General features: G+C 47.2%; 1 protein-coding gene and 1 long non-coding RNA gene across 2 annotated transcripts in view; both read right to left on the bottom strand.

Annotated features, from left to right (window-relative positions):
- rmdn3 (regulator of microtubule dynamics 3) overlaps window positions 1-27,905 on the bottom strand; it is a 411,523-nt gene that overhangs the window by 241,460 nt on the left and 142,158 nt on the right. The gene's annotated exons all lie outside the window — the stretch shown is intronic.
- On the bottom strand, window positions 19,964-26,892 carry LOC119956358. Its single transcript, XR_005458634.1, has 2 exons — window positions 26,248-26,892; window positions 19,964-20,573 (listed from the first exon to the last, which is right to left on the bottom strand). It is a non-coding gene; the product is annotated as an uncharacterized LOC119956358 (long non-coding RNA).

The following is a 27,905-nucleotide window of genomic DNA, read 5'->3' as shown; positions in this document are numbered from 1 at the left end:
TCAAAGGCATCCGCCCAAGTCCCGTCCTCTATCTGCTCCCCATTTTCCCGCTCCCATTTAGCCTTCAGCTCCTCCACTGGCGACTCCTCCACCTCCTGCATTACCTGATAGATGTCCGACACCTTCCCCTCTCCGACCCACACCCCCGAAAACACTCTGTCCATCGTCCCCCGCAAGGGCAGCAAAGGGAATCCCTCTACCTGTTGCCTAGCAAACGCCTTTACCTGCAAGTATCTGAACATGTTCCCTTGGGGAAGCCCAAATTTATCTTCCAGTTCCCCCAGACCCGCAAACCTCCCGCCAATAAACAGGTCCCTCAATTTACTGATGCCCACCCTTTGCCACCCCCTAAATCCCCCATCCTTGTTCCCTGGGATGAACCGATGGTTGCCACCCAATGGAGCCTCCATCGAGCCCCCTGTTTCCCCCCTATGCCGTCTCCACTGTCCCCAGATTCTTAGGGTCGCCGCCACCACCGGGCTCGTGGTATACCTCTTAGGGGAGAGCGGCAACAGCGCTGTTACCATGGCACCCAGGCTTGTACCTCTACATGACGGCATCTCCATTCTTTTCCACGCCGCCCCTCCCCCCTCCATTACCCATTTACGCACCATTGACACATTGGCCGTCCAATAGTACCCCAAAAGGTTGGGCAGCGCCAGCCCGCCTCTATCCCTCCCTCGCTCCAGGAAAACCCTCTTCACTCTCGGAGTCCCATGTGCCCACACTAAGCTCAAGATACTGCTAGTCACTCTCCTAAAGAAGGCCCTGGGGATGAAGATGGGCAGGCACTGAAAGAGGAACAAGAACCTCGGAAGCACCGTCATTTTAACGGACTGCACCCTCCCCACCAACGACAATGGCAGCATGTCCCACCTCTTGAACTCCTCCTCCATCTGATCTACAAGCCTGGTGAAATTATGTTTGTGAAGAGTCCCCCAGTACCTGGCCACCTGCACCCCCAGGTACCTAAAACTCTCCCCTGCCCGCCTAAGCGGGAGCCTACCAATTCCTTCCTCCTGATCTCCAGGGTGCACCACAAACACCTCACTCTTGCCTAAATTTAGTTTATAACCTGAAAAGGTCCCAAACTCAGCTAGCAGCTCCATCACCCCCGGCATCCCTCCCACCGGGTCCGCCACATACAGTAACAGGTCATCGGCATACAACGACACCCTATGTTCCTCCCCACTTCGCACCAAACCTCTCCACCTCTCTGAATCCCTCAACGCCATCGCCAGCGGCTCGATTGCCAATGCAAACAACAAGGGGGACAGGGGGCAACCCTGCCTGGTCCCTCGGTAAAGCCGGAAGTACTCCGACCTCCTCCCATTCGTGGCCACGCACGCCATCGGGGCCTCATATAGCAGCCTCACCCATCTAATAAACCCTTCACCAAATCCAAACCTCCCCAACACCTCCCATAAGTACCCCCACTCCATTCTATCGAAGGCCTTCTCCGCATCCAGCGACACCACTATCTCTGCCTCCCCCTCAATCGCCGGCATCATGATGACAGTCAACAATCTCCGCACATTCGTGTTCAGCTGCCTTCCCTTCACAAACCCTGTCTGGTCCTCGTGTACAACCCCTGGCACACAGTCCTCTATCCTGGTGGCCAGGATTTTTGCCAGCACCTTGGCATCTACGTTGAGGAGAGATATGGGCCTGTATGAATCACACTGCTGGGGGACCGTGTCCCTCTTTAAGATTAACGAGATCAGCGCCCGCGACATCGTCGGGGGCAAAGTCCCCCCTTCCCACGCTTTATTAAGTGTCCGCACCAGCAAGTGGCCCACTAGGTCCACAAACCTTCGGGAAAGAATGCCCGTCGAGGAACCTCTCCATTCCCCTCCTCTCCCCCGTTGGCTCCGACCGGTACAGTTCCCCGTACAAGTCCTTGAAGATCTCATTCACCTCTACCCCCTTCCGCACCACATTCCCACTCTTGTCTCTCACTCCAGCAATTTCCTTAGCTGCATCCCGCTTGCGGAGTTGATGAGCCAGCATCCTACTCGCCTTTTCACCATGTTCGTACACTGCCCCTTGTGCCTTCCTCCACTGTGCCTCCGCCTTTCTAGTGGTCAGCAAATCAAATTTAGCCTGCAGGCTACGCCTCTCCCCCAACAGTCCCTCCTCTGGTGCCTCTGTGTACCTCCAGCATCTTTCCCACCAGTCTATACCTCTCGCTCCTCTCCCTGTGTGCCCGGATGGATATCAGCTCCCCACGAATCACTGCCTTCATGGCTTCCCAGACCACCCCCACCTGAACCTCCCACGTATCATTCACCCCGAGGTACCCCTCAATACTTGCCCAGACCCTCCTACACACCTCCTCCTCCGCCAACAACCCCACATCCAACCGCCACAACGTGTGCTGGTCCCGCACCTCCCCCATCTCCAACTCTATCCAATTCGGAGCGTGGTCGGAGATTGCAATGGCCGAATACTCGGCCTCCTCCACTCTCGGAATCAGTCCCCTACTCACCAAGAGGAAGTCTATCCGAGAGTAGACCCTATGTACGTGGGAGGAGAAAGAGTACTCCCGTGCCCTCGGCCTCACAAACCTCCATGGATCCACCCCACCCATCCGGTCCATAAACCCTCTCAGTACCTTGGCTGCCGCCGGCCTCCTACCCGTCCTAGAGCTGGACCAATCCAGTGAAGGACTTCAGGTGGGTCTCCTGAAGCATTGCCACATCTGCCTTTAGCCCCCTCAGATGAGCAAGTACCCTCGACCGCTTCACCGGCCCATTCAATCCTCTCGCATTCCAAGTGACCAACCTAGCCATAGCCCGTCGACTGCCCGCCCCAGGCCAGCACCCCCCGCCTGACCCAGTCCCCACAGCGACAACACCTCACCTCTGTCCCCCCGGCCCCCACCAGCTCCTTCCTGACCCTGCCAGCAGCAACCTGGTATTCCCCTTTCCCCCCCTCCCTCCCACCCCAGGCTAGGAACACTCCTAGCCGCGAACCGTCCTCCATTGTACTTCCCAGGGTCAGCTAACTTCTGCTGACCCGGAAACACCCGCCAATAACCCGACCCCTCCCAAAGTGGGATCATCCCCCATCCTATCCCTCCTCCAGGCACCGCTCCAGCGTGGGGAAGAACCAGTTGTGGCCCCGCCTCCCCCCGTCATCGTCTCCACCCCCCCCAGCCCCGCAGCGCGGGAAAGCAGAGGAAAGCCCGCGCTTTCGCACTGCCCCACCACACCCTTCTGACGCAGCTCCAATACCAGCCCCACTCCATACCCCCAACCCGACATAGAATACAACAAACCCACCCAACCCTCCCCGCAAGATACAAAACTCAAACAATGCCCCACAGCAAAAAAAAAACAGAACACCCCCATAAATAACCATATCAAAATTGCAAAAGTACAGAAAAAGAGAACACAGCAACAGCAGAAACCAGCAATAAAGCATTACAACCGACCCCGCAACCCCCAACCCCTCGTTCAAGTCCAGTTTCTCCGTCCGCACTAAGGCCCACGCAGGCCTCCTCCGGGGAATCGAAATAATGCCGGTCCGAATAAGTTACCCACAGGCGCGCAGGCTGCAACATTCCGAACTTTATCTTCTTCTTGCAAAGCACCTCTTTCGTCCGATTAAACCCGGACCGCCGCTTAGCCACCTCCGCACTCCAATCCTGGTAGATCCGTACTACCCCATTCTCCCAGTTGCTGCTCTTCACCTTCTTGGCCCAGCGCAGCACACACTCCCGATCACTGAACCGGTGGAACCTCACCAGCACCGCACGCGGGGGTTCATTCTCCTTAGGCCTCCTGGCGAGTACCCTGTAGGCTCCCTCCAGCTCCAGGGGCAGATGGAAAGACCCGGCCCCCACTAGCGAGTTCAGGATCGAAGCCACGTAGGTTGTCAGGTCCGACCCCTCCAGTCCCTCCGCGAGGCCCAAGATCCGCAGATTTTTCCGCCTCATGCGGTGATCAAGCTCCTCAAAGCGGTCCTGCTACTTCTTGAGGAGTGCCTCGTGCCGCTCCACCTTACTCATGAGGACCACGGCCTCCTCCTCTCGTTCAGTGGCCTGCATCTGCAACGCCTTGATGGCAGCACCCTGGGTCGTCTGAATCTCCGAGAGCCTTTTGTTTGTTTCCTGCAGAGAGCTCAGTACCTCAGCCTTGAAATCTGCAAAACAGCGCAGGAGAGCAGCTTGTTGCTCCAGGGCCCACTGCTTCCACTCCTCTGGAGCTGCGCCGGCCGCCATCTTGGATTCCTGGGGTGCTGCTGCCGTTTTTTCCCCCTTTCCACTCCGAGTTCGAGTCATGAACTGCGGAGAAAGTCGATCAGCACACCTTCTCCCACCGGGAGACGTCGAAAAATTTCCGTTTTCTGTTTGAAACGGGAGCTCCCAAATGTGCGGGTTCCTACGTCATCGCCATCACCGGAAGTGGTAGCAGACCTATTGATGCAGCTGATGGGGGCCGAAGCCTTTCCGCGACCATCGGAGCTGGAGGGGTCATACAGAGTGCAGGCGAGGCAGGGGCGGCCAGGCGGGCCCCCCTCGCCCGATGGTGATTAGGTTCCACAGGTTCGTGGACAAGGAGTGGGTGCTGCGGTGGGCAAAGAGCGCTAGGAGCAGCGCGTGGAACAACAGTGTCCTCCGAATTTACCAGGACCTAAGCCAGGAGGTGGCTCGGCGGCGAGCAGCCTTTAAGAATGTCAAGGAGGTGCTGTTCAAGAAGTATGTGAAGTTTGGTCTGCTGTTCCCGGCTCGTTTATGGGTCACGCACCAGGGTCAGCACCACTACTTCTCCGAGCCTGAAGAAGCGATGGACTTTGCGAGGAATCAGGGGCTGGTCCCGAAAAGAGGCCCCACAGATGCGAATTAGGGCCCGAGGACTACCGTAGGAAGGTACGTGAATGGGCCTGGACTGCTGGTCAATGGTTTGCTGGGTCAAAGGTGCCAAGCGGAACATTTGGGACTCTCCTTTGTTCATGGACATTGGTTTGGGTTTTTTTTTTGTTTGTGATTTCTCTTATGTTTTTTTTTCCTCTTTTTTCATTTTTTTCCTTTATGGGCGGATTTGTACTTTTTGTGCAACTCGCGGAGGACACTGGAGCCGGCACGGTAACGAAGGGGGGCCGGTCAGCAAGGGGGGTCAAGGACGTGGGATGCGGTTTTTTTTGTTGTTGTTGTTGTTTTGTTGACGTCCATGCCTTCCTGTGCCAGTGAGTTTGCTCCAGTGGGTTGGAGCGGGGGATGGGGCGCCGGGGAGGAGGATGGGGAAACAATGGGAATGAGACAGGAAGGCGCCGGAGTGTTGAGTCACCGGGCTAGCAGATTGGCTAGTCAAAGGAGCCAGGTGGGGGGGGGGGTTCGCTGACGTGGGAGGGACTTGAAATAGGCACTGGAAAGGAGGTCGAGAGTGGAGGCAGTCAAAGGGCGGGCCAGGAATGGCGCGACGCACGGGCCGGAGGCCGGCCCGAGAAAGGCTATGGCTGACCCCGACCAGGCTGATCACCTGGAACGTCAGGGGACTGAATGGGCCGGTTAAGAGGGCGCGGGTGTTTGTGCACTTGCAGGCCCCGAGGGCGGACGTAATTATGTTGCAGGAGACACATCTGAAAGTGTCTGACCAGACCAGGCTAAGGAAGGGCTGGATTAGCCAGGTCTTTCACTCGGACTTGGATTCGAAGTCCAGGGGGGTGGCAATCATGATCAACAAGCGGGTGCAATTTGAGGCGGAGGGCATAGCCGCAGACAGGGGGGGCAGATACCTGATGGTACGGGGCAGACTGCAGGGGAGAAGAGTGGTGCTGGTGAATATATATGCCCTGAACTGGGATGATGTGGACTTCATTAAAAGAGTGCTGGGGAAGATCCCGGACCTGGACTCTCGCAGGCTAATAATGGGGGGGAACTTTAACATGGTCCTTGACCCGGCTTTGGATCGGTCGTGTCCCAGAACGGGTAGTCTCCAAGCAATGGCAAGGGAGCTGAAAGGGTTTATGGAGCAAATGGGGGCAGTGGACCCCTGGAGAGCCAGACAGCCGACAGGAAGGGGCAACTCGTTTTACTCGCACATCCATAAAGTATATTCTAGGATAGATTTCTTCGTACTAGGCAGGGATTGTATGGGGGAGGTAAAGAACACGGAATATTCGGCAATTACTATCTCAGACCATGCCCCGCACTGGGTAGATCTGCAGATCGGGAGGGGGGGGGGGGGGGGGAAGCTACCAACGCCCGCAATGGAGGCTAGACGTGGGACTGCTGTCGGAAGAGGGGATCTGTGAGAGGCTTCGGAGGTGTATGCGAAATTACCTGCAGGTGAATGACACGGGGGAGGTCTCAGCGGCGACCCTGTGGGAGGCGCTAAAGGCAGTAGTGTGGGGGGAGTTGATTTCAATTGGGGCCCACAGAGCCAAGGCAGACAGGGCAGAGATGGATAGATTGGTCAGGGAAATGGGTCGGATAGATGAAGAGCATGCGGAGTCCCCGGGGGAGGTTTTACTCAGGGAGAGGCAGAGACTACAGGCAGAACTGGGGGCACTATCCACGAGTAGGGCTGTGGAACAGCTTAGGAAGGCGAGGGGCGTGGTGTACGAACATGGGGAAAAGGCTAGCAGACTGTTAGCGCAGCAACTTAGGAAAAGGGAGGAGGCCAGGGAAATAAGTAGTGATGGATGGGGAGGGGCGCAAAGTGGAGGACCCGGCAGGATTGAATGAGGTATTCCGGGACTTCTATCGCAAGCTGTATACTTCGGAGCCGCCGGAAGAACCAGAGGAGATGAAAAGATTTCTGGACGGGTTAACATTCCCAACAGTAGGTGGGGGGCGAGTGTATGAGCTGGGGGCCCCGATTAGAGTGGAGGAGGTATTGGGGGGCCTAAAGGCCATGCAGTCGGGGAAAGCCCCGGGGCCGGATGGATACCCAGTAGAGTTTTATAGGAAGTTTTCTAAACTGATGGGCCCGGTCTTGGCGAGGGTCTTCAACGAGGCAAGGGACAGAGGGACCCTGCCGCCGACAATGTCGCAAGCCACTATATCACTGATATTGAAGCGGGGTAAAGACCCGGAGGCGTGCGGGTTCTACAGGCCAATCTCCCTGATTAATGTTGACGCCAAGCTCCTGGCAAAGGTACTGGCGGTTAGAATGGAGGACTGCGTACCGGAGGTGATTGGGGAGGACCAAACTGGGTTCGTGAAAGGTAGGCAGCTGGCGGCCAACCTGAGAAGATTACTTAATGTGATAATGATGCCCCCGGCGGGTAGAGAGGTGGAGGTAGTGGTGGCTATGGATGCCGAGAAGGCCTTTGACCGGGTGGAGTGGGACTATCTATGGGAGGTGCTCGGACGGTTGGGTTCGGGGAGGGACTGGTGGATTGGATCAAATTATTATATCAGGCCCCGAAGGCCAGCGTCAGGACTAACAGAGAAGTGTCGGAGTACTTTAGGCTGTACCGAGGGACCAGACAGGGCTGCCCGCTCTCCCCGCAGCTGTTTGCGCTGGCCATAGAGCCACTGGCGATTGCGCTGAGAGCCGCAGAGGGATGGAAGGGGATGGTGAGGGGCGGGGTAGAACATAGGGTCTCTCTTTACGCAGGCGACCTGCTCCTCTACGTGTGTGACCCAGTGGCCGGGATGGGAGGTATACTGGGAATGTTGAGGAAGTTCGGCCAGTTTTCAGGATACAAATTAAATACGGCCAAGAGTGAAATGTTTGTGGTACAGGCAAGGGGCCAGGAGAACATATTGAGAGGGCTACCGTTTAGGCTGGTTGAGGAAAATTTCCGGTATTTGGGAATCCAGGCTGCACAAGTTAAATTTGGCCAGGGTGGTGGAGCAAATGAAGGGAGAGTTTCGGAAATGGGATGCACTCCCGCTGTCGCTGGCAGGGAGGGTGCAGACTGTAAAGATGACAATCCTCCCTAGATTTCTGTTTGTTTTTCAGTGCCTCCCGATCTTTGTCCCACAGTCCTTCTTCAAAAGAGTTAACAGGATGATCATGAGCTTTGTCTGGGCGGGAAAATCCCTGCGGCTGAAGAAGGCGATGCTGGAGAGGAACCGCAGTGAGGGAGGGCTGGCTTTGCAGAGTCTGATTAATTATTACTGGGCGACCAACATCGCTATGATAAGGAAGTGGATGGTGGGTACAGGGTCTATCTGGGAGCGGGTGGAGGCGGCTTCGTGCAGGGGCTCCAGCTTGGCAGCCCTGGTCACGGCTCCTCTACCGCTGCCGCCGGCCAGGTACTCCACCAGCCCGGTGGTGGCGACCCTGCGGATATGGGACCAGTGGAGGAGGCATGTGGGGGAGACGGGGGTGTCGGTTTGGGCGCCAATCATCAGTTTTCCCCCGGGAGTATGGATGGGGGGTTTCGAGCATGGCAGCGGGTGGGGGTGGGAAGGGTGGGCGATATGTTCCTGGAAGGGAGCTTTGCGAGTTTGAGGCGCTTGGAGGAGAAATTTGGGCTGGTAAGGGGAAATGAGTTTAGGTACCTACAGTTGCGGGACTTTGTTCGTAGACAGGTCCCATCTTTCCCACGCCTCCCACCAATGGGGATCCAAGACAGAATAGTCTCTAGGGGGGAAGAAGGGGAGGGTAGAGTCTCTAATATTTATAAGGTGCTCATGAGGGAGGAAGGGTCCCAGACGGAGGAACTGAAACGTAAATGGGAGGAGGAGCTAGGCGGGGAAGTGGAGGACGGGCTGTGGGCAGAGACCCTGAGTAGGATAAATTCGACCGCGACATGTGCCAGGCTCGGGCTGATTCAATTTAAGGTCGTTCACCGGGCCCACATGACGGTGGCTCAGATGAGAAAATCCTTTGGGATAGAGGACAAATGCGCTAGGTCGCGGGAGGACCAGCGAACCACGTTCACATGTTTTGGGCATGCCCTAAGCTTAGGGGGTACTGGGAAGGATTTGCGGGCGTCATGTCCCGGGTGCTAAAAACAAGGGTGGCGATGGGTCCAGGGGTGGCAATTTTTGGGGTTTCGGAAGACCCGGGTGTCCAGGGGGAGAAAGAGGCCGATGTTTTGGCCTTTGCTTCCCTGATAGCCCGGTGACGAATACTATTGGCGTGGAGGGACTCAAAGCCCCCGAAGACTGAGTTGTGGCTTTCGGACATGTTGAGTTTCCTGGGTACGGAAAAAATTAAGTTTGCCTTGAGGGGATCTGTACAGGGGATTGCCTGGAGGTGGCAACCATTTATTGACTTCTGTGCGGGAGAGTGAGCGTCAGCAGGGGGGGGGGGGGGAGAGAAAGAGTAGAGTAGAGTAGGAGGAATAAAATGGCGGGTAGTACCGGTGGGAGAGGAGCGGGCTTGTGCAGTATGGTACGATTGAAGTATTGAATGTGCGTGGATGTTTGCACATTTTTGCATTTTTTGCTTTCTTTCTGTTGATGTCTGTAACTGTTTACAAACCAAAAACGACCTCAATAAAATTGTTTATTAAAAAAAAAAGCATTAAGGTAGCCAAATCCCGAGGGCCTGATGGCATCTATCCCAGATTACTGAGGGAGGCAAGCGATGCAATTGCTGGGCCTCTGCCAGGAATCTTTGTGTCCTCATTGGCCACAGGTGAGATCCCAGAGAATCGGAGGATAGCCAATGTTGTACCATTATTTAAGAAGATTGCAAGGATAATCAGGGTAATTATAGGCCAGTGACCTTGACGTCAGTGATAATGAAATTGTTGAAACAGATTCTCAGGGATAGGATCTATGCACATTTGGAAGTGAATGGTCTTATAGCAACAGACAGCATGGTTTTGTACGAGGGAGGTCATGTCTCACTAATTTGATTGAGTGTTTTGAGGAGGTGACAAAAATGATTGACGAGGGAAAGGCTGTGGATGTTGTCTTCATGGACTTTAGTAAAGCATTTGATAAGGTCCCTCATGGCAAGCTGTTGCAAAAGATTAGATCACATGGGGTCAGAGGTGAACTAGCTGGATGGATCCAGAACTGGTTTGGTCATAGAAGACAGAGGGTAGCAGTGGAAGGATGTGTTTCCGAATGGGGGTCTGTAACTAGTGGTGTATCGCAGGGACCTCAGTTCTGGGACCTCTGCTCTTTGGAATATATATAAATGACTTGGAAGAAAACGTAGTGTGTCTGATTAGCAAGTATGCGGATAATACTAAGATTGCAGGAGTTGCAGATAGTGATGAAGATTGTCAGAGAATACAACAGGAGCTAGATAGGCTGCAAAATTGGGCAGGGAAATGGCAGATGGAATTTAACCCGGACAAATGCGAGGTGATGCATTTTGGTAGGTCCAATTCAGATGGGATCTATAAAATAAATGCAGAACCATCAGGAGCATAGTGACAGAGAAAGATCTAGGTGTGCAGGTCCACAGATCCTTAAAAGTGGCAGCGCGGGTGGAAATGGTGGTAAAGAAAGCATGTGGTGTTGCCTTATGAGGTATTGAGTATAAAAGCTCAAAAATTATATAGAACATTGGTTAGGCCATATTTGGAATACTGTGTCCAATTCTAGTCACCGCACTATCAGAAGGATGTGGAAGCTTTGGAGAGAGTATAGAAAGGTTTACCAGGATGTTGCCTGGTTTGGAGGTTATTAGCTACAAGGAGAGATTGAATAAACTGGGATTGTTCACCCTAGAGAGACGGAGGCTGAGGGGCGATCTGACAGAAGTTTATAAAATTATTAGGGGTATAGATAGGGTGAACAGTTAGAGGCTTTTTCCCAGGGCAGAAATTACAATTACAAAGGGGCACAAGTTCAAGGTGAGGGGGGAAAGGTTCAATGGAGATGTGCGGGGGAAGTTTTTTACACAGAGGGTGGTGGTGGCCTGGAATGCACTACCAAGTGAGATGATTGAGGCAGATACGTTAGTGACCTTTGAATCTTATCTGGATAGGCACACGAACAGACAGGGTATAGAAGGACACAGGCGGTTGGCCTAGATAGGACACGTGATCGGCGAAGGCTTGGAGAGCCGAAGGGCGTGTTCCTGTGCTGTATTGTTCTTTGTTCTTTGAGTATCTCCTAACACCTCCTGTACACCTCCAGGGAATCCCTTGATTCCAGCTGCTTGTACCTGAGCCATGCCTCCTCTTATTTCCTGGCAAAAACCTCAATATGTTTTGACATCCAGGGTTCCCTACTCCTGCCAGCCTTGACCTTCACCCTAACAGGAACATATAGACCCTGAACTCTTAGCTATTTCACTTTGAAAGGCGTCCCACTTGCTGGAGTTCCCTTTGACCTCAAAAAAGCATACTCAATCAACCCTTGCAAGCTCCTGTCTAATTCCATCAAAATTTGCCTTGCCCCAATTTAGAACTTGCACCTGTGGACCAGTTTTGTCCCTTTACAAAACTGTATTAAACTGTATTAAAATGAATACAACTGTGGTCACTGATCCTAAAGTGGTCTCCCATCTCAGTGACTTGCCCTGCCAATTTTCCAAGAGTAGGTCAAGATTTGCCTTTTCCTGTGTAGGACCCTCCACATACTGCCCGAGGAAACTTTCCTGAACACACTTAACAAATTCCATCCTATCTATCCCCTTAACACTATTAGAATTATAGAATTTGATATATTATTACTGGGTGGTGAACGCAGAGAAGGAACAGGGTTGGAATAGTGATGCGGAGGTTTTGTGGGTAAGGATGGAGGCGGATTTATGTAGGGGGTCGAGATTGCAGGCGCTGGCAACACAAACTCTTTACAACACATAGATTGCAGGTCGCTCAGCCTTGCACCCTCACAGCGAGAAGAATGAGGAAGGAAAACGCACAATCATTTGACCTAACAGCGGAGATCCTGACACTGCGCAGACATCAGAAGCCAGCTTAGAGTCGGGATCTGCATGTGGTCCAGAGTGGGCTGCAGGCAAGCCAGGGACTGGGTAAGATCATGTGGGCTGAAGGGGGCTCAGATGATGACCACATTGGGACTAATATAGGAAGACATTGATGAACCATAGCTGTCCATGCATACCTGCAGGTGAGATGACAACCTGTTGAAGCTACAGCATAGGATCACATGCATGCTAAACAGTGGACGCAGCAGATTATATGCAGAGTTAAGCAATCCGCAATCGATGATCAGATCAAAACTGTACTGCATCCAGGTGTGAATGGTAGTAGACAAACAAACAAAAAAAACGGGCAGACTATAAAAACAACCCCATCCTCTAAGATGGCAGAGCACAGCAGTCAATGCAAAAGACAAGGCTGAAGCATTTGCAATGGTCTTCAGCCAGAAGTACCATGTGGATGATCCATCTTGGCCTCCTCATGAGGACCCCACCATCACAGTTGCCAGCCTAACAACAATTTGATTCACTCTAGGTGATATCAGTAAATGGCTGAAAGCACTGGATACAGCATAAGCTACGGGCCCTTAAAAGATTCCCGGCTGCAGGACCGAATACTTGATGCTCCATATCTAGCCGGGTCCTTAGCTAAGCAGTTCCAGTAGATCTACAACACTGGCATCAACCCAACCATGTCAAAGATTTTCCAGGACTTTTCTGTCCACAAAAAGCAAGAAAAATACAATTTGGCCAATTACCAGGTGATCAATAATCAGCAAAGTGTTGGAAAAAGTAATGGTCAGTGCTATTTAATGTCACTTATATAGCATTAACCCGTTCACCAGTACTCAGTGTGGGTTTCACCAGGGCCATTACGCTCCAGACCTAATTACTAATTTGGTCCAAACATTGACAAGGGAGTATCGCTGAAAAAAAAACACATTTTCTTCCATCAAAGCTTTTTGGCTTGCATTTATCGGGACAATTTGCAAGAATATCGAATATAAAGGGAACAAAGGCTTCGGGTGGGATAATGGCTGCCCTGATTGAATCATTTTGCACTGTACATCATGCAAACTGATGAATTGACCTAAAGCAGTCACTTTCAGGCCTGAAAAGTGCAAGGTTACCTCAGATTACCCTGGAAGAGCAAGGTATCTCAAAACATTTGAACAATAGGTGAAAATAACTGTTTCATGTTGTTGAAAGGCAGTAGCAACACAAGTGATTTGTGCCACTAGCAAGGTGCTGCCGCCGAGTCAAAAAAAAACATCCTGACAATCATGCAAATGAATAAAGTAGTATATGAATTTCATGTCAGTGAGGTGCTGGATGTAGACCGTATATCCCAACAGCTGACTGACTGTAACAACTAGCATGTTCCAGCCACATAACAAGCACGGTACAGACTGTACCCAGCCAGCCAGCCAGTACTTGCAAAGCTCAATGTCCAACACCAAATGTGATTCTGCTGAAGGACATATGCCTTTCATCCTGGTCTTCTCTCCTCAGGGAGAAGGTGAAGAAGTCCTCTTCCTCCTGTATCCTACCTCTGTCACCTCCCAAGGATTCCTATGTGCAGTGAATTCCAGCATGTAGTTAATGTCATCAACCCCAATCTGGAAATATTCAGTTGCAAAGAATAAAAAGACAATGGTGATGTTCACATTTGTTGGGAGGGGTGACCTGGCTTTGTGTAGAGGCTCTGGGACTTCGTGAAAGAGGTGACACAACACAGTTACTACTTTCTTAGTGAAACAAAGCTACCTTAGGCACTGCTCCTGACTCATCCTAACACAGAACTGGTGCTTAATGAAAAATCCTCTCAGGGTAAGGACTTCTAAGGAGAGCCCTTTTTCCTCCCTCCTTGCAGAGGTTCTCCTCTCTGCCTCTTCCTCTGCATGCCCTACTCATGGTATAGACTATCTTTCTGTAGTTAGCAGAAACTTTCAAACTCCTCTAGAAATTCACCATAGAGCTTCCACCAACATTGCTTGGGCACAATAAGCCAAAAGCATTTCAGATGCAACTGGGCAGCACGGTAGCACAGTGGTTAGCACTGTTGCTTCACAGAGTCAGGGTCCCAGATTAGATTCGCAGCTTGGGTCACTGTCTGTGTGGAGTCTGCACGTTCTCCCCATGTCTGCGTGGGTTTCCTCCAGATGTTCCAGTTTTCTCCCACAAATCCCGAAAGACTTAGGTAATTTGGACATTCGGAATTCTCCCTCCCTGTACGTGAACAGGTGCCGGAATGTGGTGACTAGGGGCTTTTTACAGTAATTTCATTGCAGTGTTCATGCAAGCCTACTTGTGACAATAAAGATTATTATTATTATTATGGTTGCATTGCCCTTTAAATAATCCCAGAACATGACCAATTTGCTTCCAATTTTTGTCTGTTTCAAGGGTGAATAAGGAAGGCTTTCCCTGCACATTTGGTGACTACTTTTAGAATCAGTAAATTGCATCAGCCCTTTAACACAATCTTGTTCTTTCAACCTCTCTAGGCACATACAACGGTCAAACCTATGTCATCTGTCCAATTCCCTCATGACATGGGGAAGCGGCACCTCCCACGCCTTACCTGCCCACGTATTCCTGAATTTGCAGCATTAAATTCTCCCATTGGCCTTCTCAAATCCAGTGGAAATATCCCAAGTATTACAAACGTTCAGGGACAAGGCCCACAAGCCTGTTTCCCCATTTAATAAAATCAAGATTGATCTGTGCTCCAACCCTTTTGCCCCATATTCCTAATGCCTTTGGCTAACGAAAATCTTTCAATCTCTCATTTGAAATGAAATGAAATAAAAATCGCTTATTGTCATGAGTAGGCTTCAAATGAAGTTACTGTGAAAAACCCCTAGTCGCCACATTCCAGTGCCTGTTCGGGGAGGCTGTTACGGGAATCGAACCGTGAAAGCACCAACTGCTGTTTGTGAAAGAGAGTTCCAAACCTCTACAACCCTTAATGAATAGAAGTGTTTCTTAACATCACACTTGAAAGGCCTGGCTCCAAATTGTAGGTATTGACTTTGTTGCTTAATTTTCCAACCAGTAGAATTAAGTTTCTTTCTATTTACCCTGTCAGTTCCCTTTAATATCTTGAAAACTTTTATCAAATCACAGCCTAACCTTCTAAACACCAAAAAATACAACCCTAGTTTTTAAAATGTTTCCTTGTAATTTAACCCTTAGAAGCTTGGTATCATTATGGTATACCTGCCCCGCACTCCTTTCAAAATCAAATATCCTTTCTAAAATGTGAGTGGCCAGAAAAGTACTCCGGGTGATCTAAATAGGGATTTGTATAGCTGTAGTATAATTTCTACCCATTTGTATTCCAGTCCTCTAGAAATAAAAGTTAGCATCCCATTAGTCTTTTGGTAAATTTCTGTCCATGACATTTTAACAATCTATGCACAAATAACTTTGGACCTTTATTGTTTCTATGTTTCACTGTTTAGAATGTACTCTGATACATAATTTGTAGGTCTTAAGTGGATGATCCCAAAGTTGCCTACATAACAAGCCATTTGGCAGTTTTGTCTATTCCACTAATCTATTAATGTCTATTTCAATTTTATGCGTCTGCCTATACTGCATACAATGTTTCCAATTCAGAAATTTCAGCTATATTGTAAGTATTTGGTGAAGTAAGGGTTAAAAGCCTGGGTTAGCGTGTGTTTGACTGCTGAAGTTATGTTTTAAAAGAATCTTGGGATGAAAGATAACAAAGCTTTTAGGAGCCAGAGGTGCGATTAATCATCATAAAATCTTGGATTAGTCCGGTAGTAATATATTCGTTGAGAATTTGGAGGCAGTTTTGCCAGCACTTCGGGTTGGGGGCAGGGTCAAGGGAAATGCCGATTCGGGGAACCCTAGATTTGAGCCAGGGAAGTGGGATGGAAATTTTCGGAGATGGGAGGATAAAGAAATTAAGACACGAAAATATTTGTTTCTTGGGGGTCGGTTTGCGGGATTGAAAGAGCTGGGAGCGAAGCACGGGCTGGAGCAGGGGGAAATATTTACATACATGCAGGTTCGAGACATTGCCAGAAAGGAGATACAGAGCTTCCCAGTAGAGCCGGCTTCCACATTGCTGGAGGAGGTGCTGACAACAGGAGGATTGGAGAAGGGGGTAGTATCACCAGTTTACAGGGCTATTTTAGAGGAGGAGAAGGCGCCACTGGAAGGGATCAAGGCAAAGTGGGAGGAAGAATTGGGCGAGGGTATGGAGGGGGGGTTCTGGTGTGAGGTGCTCCGGAGGGTGAACGCCTCCACCTCGTGTGTGAGGTTGTGGCTGATACAGCTGAAGGTGGTGTATAGAGCAGTGTTTTTCAAACTTTTTTTCCGGGAATTCATTTTACCAACCAGCCTACCTTCAGGACCCAACCCGGCCGACCATCGCAACCCATGCCGGCCGACCTTCGCAACCCACGCCAGCCGACCTGCGCGACCCACCATTTTCCCTTATCTTGTTTGCTGCTGACAAATGGAGGAAATGGTTTTGGGTCCCTTTGGCCCTCGTACACGCTCCTCCAATGGAATCTGTTGGATGAAGGTGAAGCCTTCCGGTGTCGGAAAGTATGGAGTCTCCATCTGTCCAAAGTTCTGAATTTTTTTCCTGTAAAATTTTATCAAATAAACCCCCCTGAACTTGTAAAAAAATAAAAAAATAAAATGAGTAAAATAAATGAAACAAATGAATAAACCCCCCCCCGAATTTGTAAAATAAAATGAGTAAAATAAATGAAAAAAATGAATAAACCCCCCCAAACTTGTAAAAGAAAGAATAAAATAAATGAAAAAAATTAATAAAATAAATGAATAAGTGAATAAAAACCAAATAAAAAGCTGCAACCGTTTAAAAAAAAAGCGGCTGCAATGCGCGTGCGTGCCGATGATCGTGCGCGCATGCGCAATACGGCCGAATATTTTTTCCCCACATGTTCACGGCCACTGGCAGCCGGCGTTATGAAAAGCCGGCTTCTGCGCCGGGATCTGCGCGATCGGGAGCGCCACGGACAACGGCTCCGCGACCCTCCTGCGACCCACCCGCGGGTCGCACCCCCGACTTTGAAGAACACTGGTATAGAGCACACCTTACAAGGGCGAGGGGGTAGAAGATGTGTGTGCGAATGTTGCGGGGCGGGCCTACAAACCACGTTCATATGTTTTGGTTATGTCCAAAGCTGGAGGATTACTGGAAGGAGGTTTTTAGGGTAATCTCTAAAGTGGTGCACGTGAAACTGGACCTGGGCCCTCGGGAGGCCATATTCGGGGTGTCGGACCAGCCGGGGTTGGAAACGGGTGCAGAAGCAGTTGATCACCCGAAGGCGGATCCTGTTAGGGTGGAGATCAACCTCTCCACCCTGCCCTGGCGAGGCGGGTGGACCTGCTGGAATTCTTGATGCTTGAAAAGGCCAAATTTGAACTGAGGGGAAGGATGAATGGGTTCTACAATTCATGGGCGTTATTCATTACGCACTTTCGAGAATTGGATCACATTGAACATGCGGGGGAGGTCGAGAGGGACTGCAGGTGTTAGTGGTGACTATGGGTGATTCCTTTTTGTCATTTGTTTATGTTAACATGCGGGTAATGTTTGGGGTTTGGTGGGAGGATGGGATCGTTATTATTGATATGGGAATTGACATTACATTCGTTATTGATTATTGTTTATTGGTGGGTGTAAATTTGGGAGAAAATGTGAAAAAGGAGAATAAAAATATTTAAAACAAATTTTGGGCTAATGCAACTTTGTTTTGATTAAGGGGATTCCCTGGGGAGTTGATTAGTTTTCAGCTCAGTGAGATTATGTATTGCTGGGCAGTGCTATGGCATCAAGGTTTTTTCAAAAAGCATTTTCAGTTCAGTTCTGTTCTGGATGAAACTGGGCCTGCAAGTCAGGTTTTGCTTTCTACAGTTTAGTTAAAAAGAGATGAACAGTCTTTAAAGCAGTGCAGTCTTATCTGAGGACAAGGGAGAGTCGAAACAAGCCAGTTGAGACAAGTTTTAAAGACATACAGCCAAAGTTTCTGACAGGAATAAGGTCTTTTCTATAAAGCAGTATTAAACAATCTAATTCTGAAAGAATATCTCTGTAAAGCAAGTATTCTTCAGTGCCTTGGTATTTAAGGTGGATTATGAGCCAAGATGGTTTATTTTCTTGTTGGTTAAGTGGGAATAAGGATAGCAATTTAAGGCATTGTACTCACTGTATTGAGTAATATTGCTTCAGGGCAAGTCTAGAAACTGAACTGGACTAGCCACGTTAAACTGTGGCTACCAGGGCAGGTCAAAGGCTAGGAATCCCAAGGTGAGTAAATAACCTCTCGGATCCTCCCCCCCCCCCCCCCCCCCCCCCCAAGCATGTCCATCATCTACAAGGCACACGTCAGAAGTGTATGGAATACTCTCCACTTGGCTGGATAAGTGCAGCTCCAACAACACTCAAGACTAGACACCATCCAGGACAAGCAGCCTGTCTGATTCCTCCCCCTTCCACAAACATTCAAACCCTCTACTACTGACGAACAGTGGCAGCCATGTGTATCATCTACAAGATGCATTGCAGTAACTCACCAAGGTTCCCCAGACAACTTCCAAACCCACGACCACTACCATCTTGAAGGACAAGCGCAACATTTACCTGGGAACCCCACCACCTGGGAGGTTGCCGTCCAAGTCACTCACCATCCTGACTTGGAAATATGTTGCCGCTCCTTCACTGTCGTTGGGGCAACATCCTGGAACTCCCTCTCTTCCAGCACAGTGGTTGTACCTACACCTCAAGGACTGCAGGGGTTCAAGAAGGCAACTCGCCACCACCTTCTGAAGGGCAACTAGGGATGGGCAATAAATGCTGGCCTAACCAGCGACGCTCGCTTCCCACAAAAGAGTAAAAAGTAATTGTATGCTATTTTCTGGTGTGATGTTAAAGATTTGAATACTGTGTCTAATAAAGTTTGTTTTAATATATTATTTTCCTATTTCTTCGTGCAATCACTCCTGGAGCGAAGTATCCTTTCCTCTCGGTCTTACAAAATTAAAATATTGGATTTCTGTCCAGTATCCTAGCCACTGTTGGGATTTGCTCTGGGATCGTAATATGTGTCATCAGTAAACTTGGATTATATGGTTCTCTATCCCATCATCTAAGTCGTTGTAACTATATGCAGTTTTCCATTCGTGGCATCATTCAGGTGAAGCCATGTTGCTCACTTTAATGTACTGACACAGCCCTTCATGTAATGGAGCACCCAAAAATGCAAGCAATATTCTAGCCGTTCCTATACAAAATACTCATCACTCTATGCCCCAATTTATAGGTACAAAATGTCATTAGCTTCTTATATGGCCTTTATCTATTCACAGTCTTACTCCCAATAAATCATACATTTGAAACTCTTTTCACATTGAATTTATATTTATTGACTTCCCTCGTAAAATGAGGTACCTCATACTCTTTCATAAATTGCATGGGTCTGCAACATACTGCTGACCCTTGTCTTAAGTCTTTTCCAGCTCTCTTCACTATTTGCCAAATTTTGAGATTGGGCAGTGGCGGGGATCATTCTGTAAAGAGGAATTGTGCTGGCAGACTTTTTCGATTTGCATGCATGCCCAAAAAAAAATTAAATTGTGGCTTTTAAGAGCTTCCTCATCACTGGCACACTAGCTATTCAGGAAGCTAAGCAAAATAGGAACTGAGAGATAATGCCCTAATCTGAGCAGCCGTCATAGATGTTGTCAGGATTTCTACCAAGTAAGACATCTGAATTTGCTACGCTAACTCACCATCATTAAGACAACGAGAGTAAATTTGTCTCCCGCCATCTGGGTGGAGCAGATTTCCCACTCTTGACAGAACCCAACTGGTTTCAATTGTAGGAAAATTGGGTGAGTATAAAAAAGGCCTGTGATTCGTGTCGTTAGATTATCATTCAGACAGCAGCGGTGAAAATCCAGACTTTTGTTTCAAATTGTTATCCCTTCAATCTCTCTATATTCATAAAGAAAATAATGGTGTCAAAAATGTAACCAAGTCCTCAGATATTTAATAACTGGAGGAATTAACAGACCCCAGCCTGTTGAATTTACAGTCTGTACTTTGAGCTTATGCCAAGACCATCAGTTATAGCTTAAAACTGTGCTCGGTATCCGTCATCCAGACTTAATGAGGCTTCTCCAGAGACAAGCTATATACTAATTGAAGGAAGTTTATTATTGCTCGGACAAAGCCAGAAAAGGAAGCAGGGTTCTGATTTGGTTTACATATTTGACTTTTCACATTGTTTGGAAGTTTACATTTAAATTTTGGTAATGTTTCTGGAAACAGATAAATTTTTATTCTGCTTTAAAACATTTTTTTAAGAGAACCAATTTGTAGTACTAGCAGATCAGCAATATTAACCAAATACAGCTGCGCTTACGTTCTCCCTTTATGAAATTTAGTTGCTGTAAATCAACTAGACCTTATTCCACCTTATTCAGAAGTGCAGCCTCCCGTTGCACAGAAGAAGAAAGAAAATAGTACAATTAATAGTCATCCATTCAGATATACAGCGATTAAAGAGACATATAGAAAAAATTCACAGGCTTTCACATCAGAATTTATTCAATTCTAGTACTTAACTAAAGCTATCAGGAGTTAAGGGAATGCCTGGTACATCAATGCAATGCTGAATTATTGCGGGGAAGGGAGTGTCCCTATTCTGGACTCCGGGAATGAGCCTTATTCAGTTGAAGTCTGCAGTAACTGGAGGGAACCTTTACACCACTGTGTATTCACAGTAGGAATGCTTTGTAACTCTGAAATCAAAGAGGGAAATAATCAATTAAAATACTCATGATATGCTATAAATTTTTCTACTACAAAAGCACAAATGATTATTGTCTACTCTCATATGTTTTAATATTTTTGTGCATTGTTAAACAGGTAACATTAGACCCTTTATAATCCAACCGGAGTATTGTATCCAATTCTAGGCAACACACTTCAGGGAGGATGTCATGGCCTTGAAAAGGCTGCAGAGGGGATTATGTCATAGCCTTGGAAATGCTGCAGAAGGGATTCACTAAATATTACCAGGGATGAGGGATTTACTTATGTGGAAAGGCTGGTGTTGTTGCCCGCAGCAAAGGTTAGGGGGAATTTAATTGAGGTGTTCAAAATCATGACTGAATAAGAACAAATCGTTTCCAATGGCAGGAGGGTTAGTTCCTGAAGACACATATTTAAGAATGGAGAAAGGGACAGAATGTAACATGAGGGGTGCGATTTAACGGGACAAAACACAGTCCCGTTTCAAGCGCGTTTAGCGGGGTGTTTCTCGGTGCTATCTAATGACACTTTGCCAATTTATTTTGGCCTCAGCGAGGAATGCCCCATGGAAGCCGCGCTTACATCATACTGCACCATAGAATAAGTGCAAGCACCAGTCAATTTGGAGGCACAGCTCATCAAATTCATCATAGCCTTGACTTAATATTGAAATTAGAAGCTATAGTTATTTAACAATCGAAAAAAAAAATCAAACATTTCTCCACTTTACAGTGAAATACTGCACTAACGAATTGGAAGTCAATGGCAAATTTTTCACCTCATGGTTGAGATCCATAGACTAATTTTAAAGAAAGAATTTCTACTGCAAGTAAAACAGTTTATCTTTTTCATTCACTATAATCTTGTAAGTTTAAAGTTCATGAGGAAGAGAATGAGAACATAGTGACGAGCATTAAAAACAGAAAATTTGATAATATCTGTATGGGGATAATCTAGTAAACTGGAACCAACACAAGAGCATAAATAGATTGTTTTAAAAGGCTGAACTTCTTAAATTTGTTTTGGGGTAGTGGCACCCCCAAGTTGACTGTGAAAAGCTAGGGAGCATGGTAAACTTTCAAAAAGCCCCATCAAGTTTTGCACAAATGGCTTCTGCTTAAAGTGGCATGAATCCAAGGTAAAATATCATGAATTAGCAACTTGTATTAATATATTATGGGCGAAATTCTCCCAAAACGGGAGAAATCGTCAAACTGCCGTAAAACCCGGGCGGGTTTTACGGCATCGCGCCCCTTCCCGACGGGGGACCGATTCTGGTCCCCCGTCGGGGCTAGCAGCCCGACGTCGGAGGCTCCGACAAGTCGGGCTTAACGAAAATCGTTAAGCCCGCTTGTCGGACTTAGCGCCGGCTGACGCGTCATATGACGTCAGCCGCGCATGCGCAGGTGGGAAGACTCCACCCGCGCATGCGCGGGTGACGTCATCGCGTTTTTGCGCGAAACCCGCGCATGCGCGGTCCGGGTTGCCCCTCAGCCGCCCCGCGTATTGATACTGCGGGGCGGCGGAAGGACAAATAGTGCGCGGGCATCGGGCCCGCTGCCCGCGATCGGTGGGCACCGATCGCGGGCCCATGGCACCCTTGGCACGGCCGTGGTACTGCCGTGCCAATCGGTGCCATGGTTATTTTTTTCCAGGTGGTCACGACGTTTTTACGAACGGCAGGACCAGGTGTGTTTGCCGTTCGTAAAAGGTCGTAAAGGGCTGGGACTTCGGCCCTTCTAACAGCTGTGAATCGCTGCCGGCCGTAAAAAAACGGCGGCAGCGATTCGTGTCGGGATTTCGGCGGGGGGGGGGGGGGGAGAATAGCGGGAGGGCGTCAAAAAAGTCGGGAAGGCCCTCCCGCTATTCTCCCACCCGTCGTGGGGGGGAGAGAATTTCGCCCAGTGCCTTTAATATAGCAAAACATCCCAAGGTACTTTGTCATTACGTGGCAAACAAAATTTGACACTAAGTCACATCAGCAGATAATAGGACAGGTGACCATGGTCAAAGCTGGCAGATTTTAAGGTGCGCCTTAAAGGAAGAGAAAGAGTAGCAAATATCATGTTGGGGAGGTTTTGGGATGGAATTGCAGAGCTATGGCTACCAATGGCAGAGCAAAAAAAAATTCAGGAATGCATTCGAGGCCAGAATTGGAAGAGTTAGGATATTTTAAGGATTGCAGGTCTAGAGGAGGTTGTAGAGATATGGAAGGGCAAAGGATTTGGATTTTGTTTATTGTCACTTGTATCGAGGTACAGTGAAAAGTATTTTTCCGCGAGCAGCTCAACAGATCATTAAGTACATGAAAAGAAAAGGAAATAAAAGAAAATACATAATAGGGCAACACAAGGTACACAATGTAATGACATAACACCGGCATTGGATGAAGCATACAGGGGTGTAGTGTTAATGAGGTTAGTCCATAGGAGGGTCGTTTAGGAGTCTGGTAACTGGAGAAAAAGCTGTTTTTAAGTCTGTTTGTGCGTGTTCTCAGACTTCTGTATCTCGATGGAAGAAGTTGGAAGATTGAGTAAGCCCGGTGGGAGGAGTCTTTGGTTATGCTGCCTGCTTTCCCCAGTTAGCGGTAGGTGTGGATGGAGTCAATGGATGGGAGGCAGGTTCGTGTGATGGACTGAACTGTGTTCACGACTCTGTGAAGTTTCTTGCGGTCTTGGGTCAAACAGTTGCCAGGCCAGGCTGTGATGCAGCCAGATAGGATGCTTTCTATGGTGCATCTTTAGTTTTGCTGGCATTGAGAGATAGATTGTTGTCGCTGCACCACTCCACTAGGTTCTCTGTCTCCCTCCTGTATTCTGACTCATCGTTATTCGAGATCCGGTCCACTATAGTCGCATCGACAGCAAACTTGTAGATGGAGTTGGAACCAAATTTTGCCACGCAGTCGTGTGTGTACAGGGAGTATAGTAGGGGGCTAATTACGCAGCCTTGCAGGGCCCCAGTATTGAGGACTATTTTGGAGGAGGTGTTGTTGTTTATTCTTACTAATTATGGTCTGTGGGTCAGAAAGTCGAGGATCCACTTGCAGAGTGAGGAGCCAAGTCGTAGGTTTTGAAGCTTTGATATGATAAGCCATGGAGGGACTTGGAAGAAAAAGAATGAAATAGATGAATGGGCCTTGGAGTGAGATGCACAGCAGAATTTTGGGTGGGCTCACGTTTACAGAGAGCAGAAGACGGACCCAGGAAAACTTTAAATTAGTACGGTCTAGATGTATTAATGGCCTGGGAATGAATAAGAAATTAACTGTAAGCAGCAGTGAATACTTACCTCGGAGAAGAATGTTGCGGTTAGAAGATGTATAGATCGAGTGTTGTGGAAATTGATGCTGGGAGCTTGGATGTAGGAGCTCCAGAAAAACTGGTCAAATTTGCACCAATGCCAATATAGGAAGGAAGGTCAAATTGGAGATAGTAAGCCCAACATGGCAAAACGAGTTAGAAAAATATGTAAGTGGTATGAACAGTGACAACAGAATTTTACTACGGACAGGTATAGAAGAAAACATGCAGCATATGTACTCCTTGAATAAAACTGAAATAGCTGAGAGTGACAGAGTCCCTGATGAATTTGTAGATTTGAATGTTTGTCATAATGGAGCAGCAATTAACAAAGCAAATAGAACACTTCACTACAGAGTTAAATCAGTAGAATAGAAGTGTGTGCTTTCAGTGCTGTGGTCAGAGTGCACTTAGACCAATGGTTTTAAAACTGCCCTTGCCTCCCACTTAATGTTGCCAAACTAATCAGGAATTAAACAAGTTTTGATTCAATACAATGAGGCAGGGCTACTTCGTAGTCTTGTGGTGGAAGATCAGTGGGGGAAAAGTGATCACCATACAACTGAATTCCATATTAAGTGACAAATTCCAGTACAAAACAAAAATCTTGAAAGAAACAAAGCCAATTACATAGATAAGGAGAGAGCAGAGTAAGGTTAATTGGGCAAATATACTAATAGATGCACTAAATAAACAAACAATGGGCAAAAATTAAAATAATAAATCAAAATGTTAAACAAAAATATATTCCATTTAAAAATGAAAAGTTGAGGGTAAATTACATTAAAATTAGATATTTAGGATTTTACAAAGAACATTGGAAAGCCTGAGGATTGGGTTAATTTAGCAATCAAAGAGACCACCAAAAACTTGATAAAAAGAGAAAAAATGGAATGAGTGTAAACTAGCCAGGAGCATTAAAAACACATTGCAAGAACTTTTACAAGTATACAAAGAGGAGGAGAGTAATTAAAGTTCCTTTGAGGCACAGATAAGAGAAATGATTGTGGGAAATTAGGAAAAGGCAGAGACTTAAAAAAAATATTTTGGTCTGTCATATACCAGAAAGAAATGGTAACCATAGGGCGAAACTGAGTGGGAAAGCGAAGGTGATGAATATGAGTAGAGAAAAATTCTTGGGAGAAATTTATGGGACTAAAATCCTCCAAAGTCACAGGACCTAATGGCCTACATCCTGAAGTTGTAGAAAAGGTAGTTCGGAGATAGAGTTGGAGAACAAACAAGAAACTACTGGCCAATTGGCCTACATCAGCAATGTACTCATTCAAGGAATACCGAAAGTTAGCAGTAGGGTGCAGCAAGACATTAGGAAGACAAGCAAGACATTAGGAAGACAAATGGTACATTTCTCTTGACTGCAAGGGAATTGGAGTGCTAAGAATAACAACATTTTGCTACAATTGTACAGGAATTACACCTGGAGAACTGTACACATTTCTAGTCTCCATGTTCAAGGAAGGATATATCTGCATTGGAAGTACTACAGCCAAGATTGGTTTGTGGGTGAGAATGTTATCTTATGATGCGAGACTGAGTAAATTGGGATGATGCTCTCTGGAATTTAGAAGAACAAGAGGTGATCTCAATGAAATTTACAAGATTCTGAAGAGACTTGATCAGATGGGAATTTAAAATTCAGGAACACAGATAAAGGTGTTGATCATTTAAGATTGAGATGAGGAAACATTTCTTCACTCATAAGGGTTGTTAAAAGGGTAGTTCTCCATTCCAGAAGGTTGTGATGTTCTACCATTGAATGTATTTAAGGCTCCAATAGACAAATTTTAGCTATCAGGGAATCAAGTAATATGAGGAGCAGGAGGGAAAGTGGAGTTATGGTTGATAATCAGCCATGCTTATACTGAATGGTGGAGCAGGCTTGAGGAGCTGTATTGTTTATTCCTGCTCTTATTTCCTATGTTGTTATATTCCAACTAGCACCAAGGTCTTCCACTACTTTGGTGTTCGCCTTCTGTGTACACAGCTTCCTCTACTCTCATGTTGGCACAGTTAAGAGCTAGCTCTGCCTCAGTTGAAGTGGTTCTATAAATCCCTCTGGCACTCAACAACTGTCTGCGTTTCAAAATATATTCATTAGTCTACTTGTACATTCCCTGTGCTCTTCACCCTATGTGGCCAACTTTCTGACATCAGTCTAAATTTCATTTTACTATTTTGAATGTGTGCCTTTCCATCATACTGCCACAGCTTAATCTGAGGTAATATTCCACATGCTTTGCTAATTTTTACTCCTTCAAGAGATCATTCTCGGTTGTTTCTCTTCAAAACTGAAAGATCTGAATTATCCACTCTTTTCTTCGACCAAACATTCACTCACCTGTCAACTTTCCATCAAAAGTTCATGATCATGAGAGCAGCATGGTAAGCAGTGATGAGCACTGCTGCCTCACGGCACCCAGGTCCGGGTTCGATCCCGGCCCCGGGTCACTGTCCATGTGGAGTTTGTACATTCTCCCCGTGTCTGCATGGGTCTCACTCCCACAACCCAAAGATGTGCCGGGTAGGTGGATTGGCCACGCTAAATTGCCCCTCAAGTTGGAAAAAAAGAATTGGGCACTTTAAATTAAAAAAAAATTTAAGTTCATGATCATTTCTTGCCTCTCGTGGAAAATGCAATTAACATTGTAAATGTTGAAAAGTTTTGTGCAGAGCAGATAGAAACTGTATTCAAGGTGGATTTGAAATAAAGTGATGGGGAAAATCAATCATGGCTGTTGTAGTAAAGCTAGTGAGCTCAGACTGGAAGAGCGATAAATGGACGAGAAACTAGCAGCAATTAGATGTTTGGAGCAACACTGAAAGAAAGTAATATTTCAATGGAATCTTCTAATCTGATTGCCAAACGACCCAATTAACTTCCAACTTGTAAAGACACAAACCACTCCATGGGACTTTGTGGTCTGCAAGGTCCTGTTTCTCTTTTTCTGACTACCGAAAACATGGAAGCAAATTTTCTTTTGCAGTAAAATATATGCTTGTGGATATACAACCCTCCACAACAATACATAATATGGGGGGGGGGGGGGACTCAAATTTACTCAGCGGGATGAAGTGAGAGGAATGTACCCATAAAAGTTGGCAATTTGTTTTGACAAAGATATTTGAAGGGGAGCAGATCTCCAGTCATAGATTGAGTCCTCTTATTGCTCAGCCTTGTTTCGCTGAAAATTTCTCAACCATTTGTTAAATTTCTCTTCAAGAATCTGGGTTTTATGATGTTACTTTGATTAAAACAATGTAACTGCTGACTCACTGTTCTTGTGTAAAGTCTCCCCAAGGACATCATTCCAACTGAACAGGCAATGTTGAAGTGTAAGCTTTATACATGAACTGATTTATCCAATACTGTTAGAAGAAAAATTACATTGTGGCAATTCAGGAAATCTAAATAAGTCAGGGTGGAATACTCCAACTAAAATACTCCAGGCATGGCACCCATCGATTTAAATGACTGGTAAATGAGCAATACACTGAAAGTGTTTTTAAACTGAACACCAGACAGAAAATCCACATAATGCAGTAAGTCCTCACTTAAAGTTGTAGCTGCATTTCTGAAAAGTATGACTTTAAGTGAATCGTGAATTCCCATAGGAATTAATATTAAAACCAGAGTTAGGTTCCTTCAGATATTTCTTGCCTGGAAAAATGAGTTCAAATGCTATATCATACATTTCTATCACTGTGAATTCCAAGCTGAAATAACTTGCAAAATACAATAAGTCACTAAGTCTCTAATAAATACGGTGTAAATTGAAGGGAAATACAGCCAGTCTTTGGGGACAGTGCAACATGATTTTGGACAGCTATTTCAAAGAGCCAATACAGGCATGATAGGTTGAATGGCTTCCTTCCTGGACTGCAAAATTTGATTATTCTATGATTAGAAGTTGAAGAGACGCCCCTAAGTTTGGTCCTCTGACACTTCCCCTAAACTTCACAGAAAGTTTCTGCCACATTTTCCTCAGTAAGGTTCAA

This window comes from Scyliorhinus canicula, chromosome 2 (assembly GCF_902713615.1).
Source record: "Scyliorhinus canicula chromosome 2, sScyCan1.1, whole genome shotgun sequence".
Lineage (NCBI taxonomy): Eukaryota > Metazoa > Chordata > Chondrichthyes > Carcharhiniformes > Scyliorhinidae > Scyliorhinus > Scyliorhinus canicula.
This window is presented reverse-complemented; position numbering and strand designations above follow the sequence as displayed.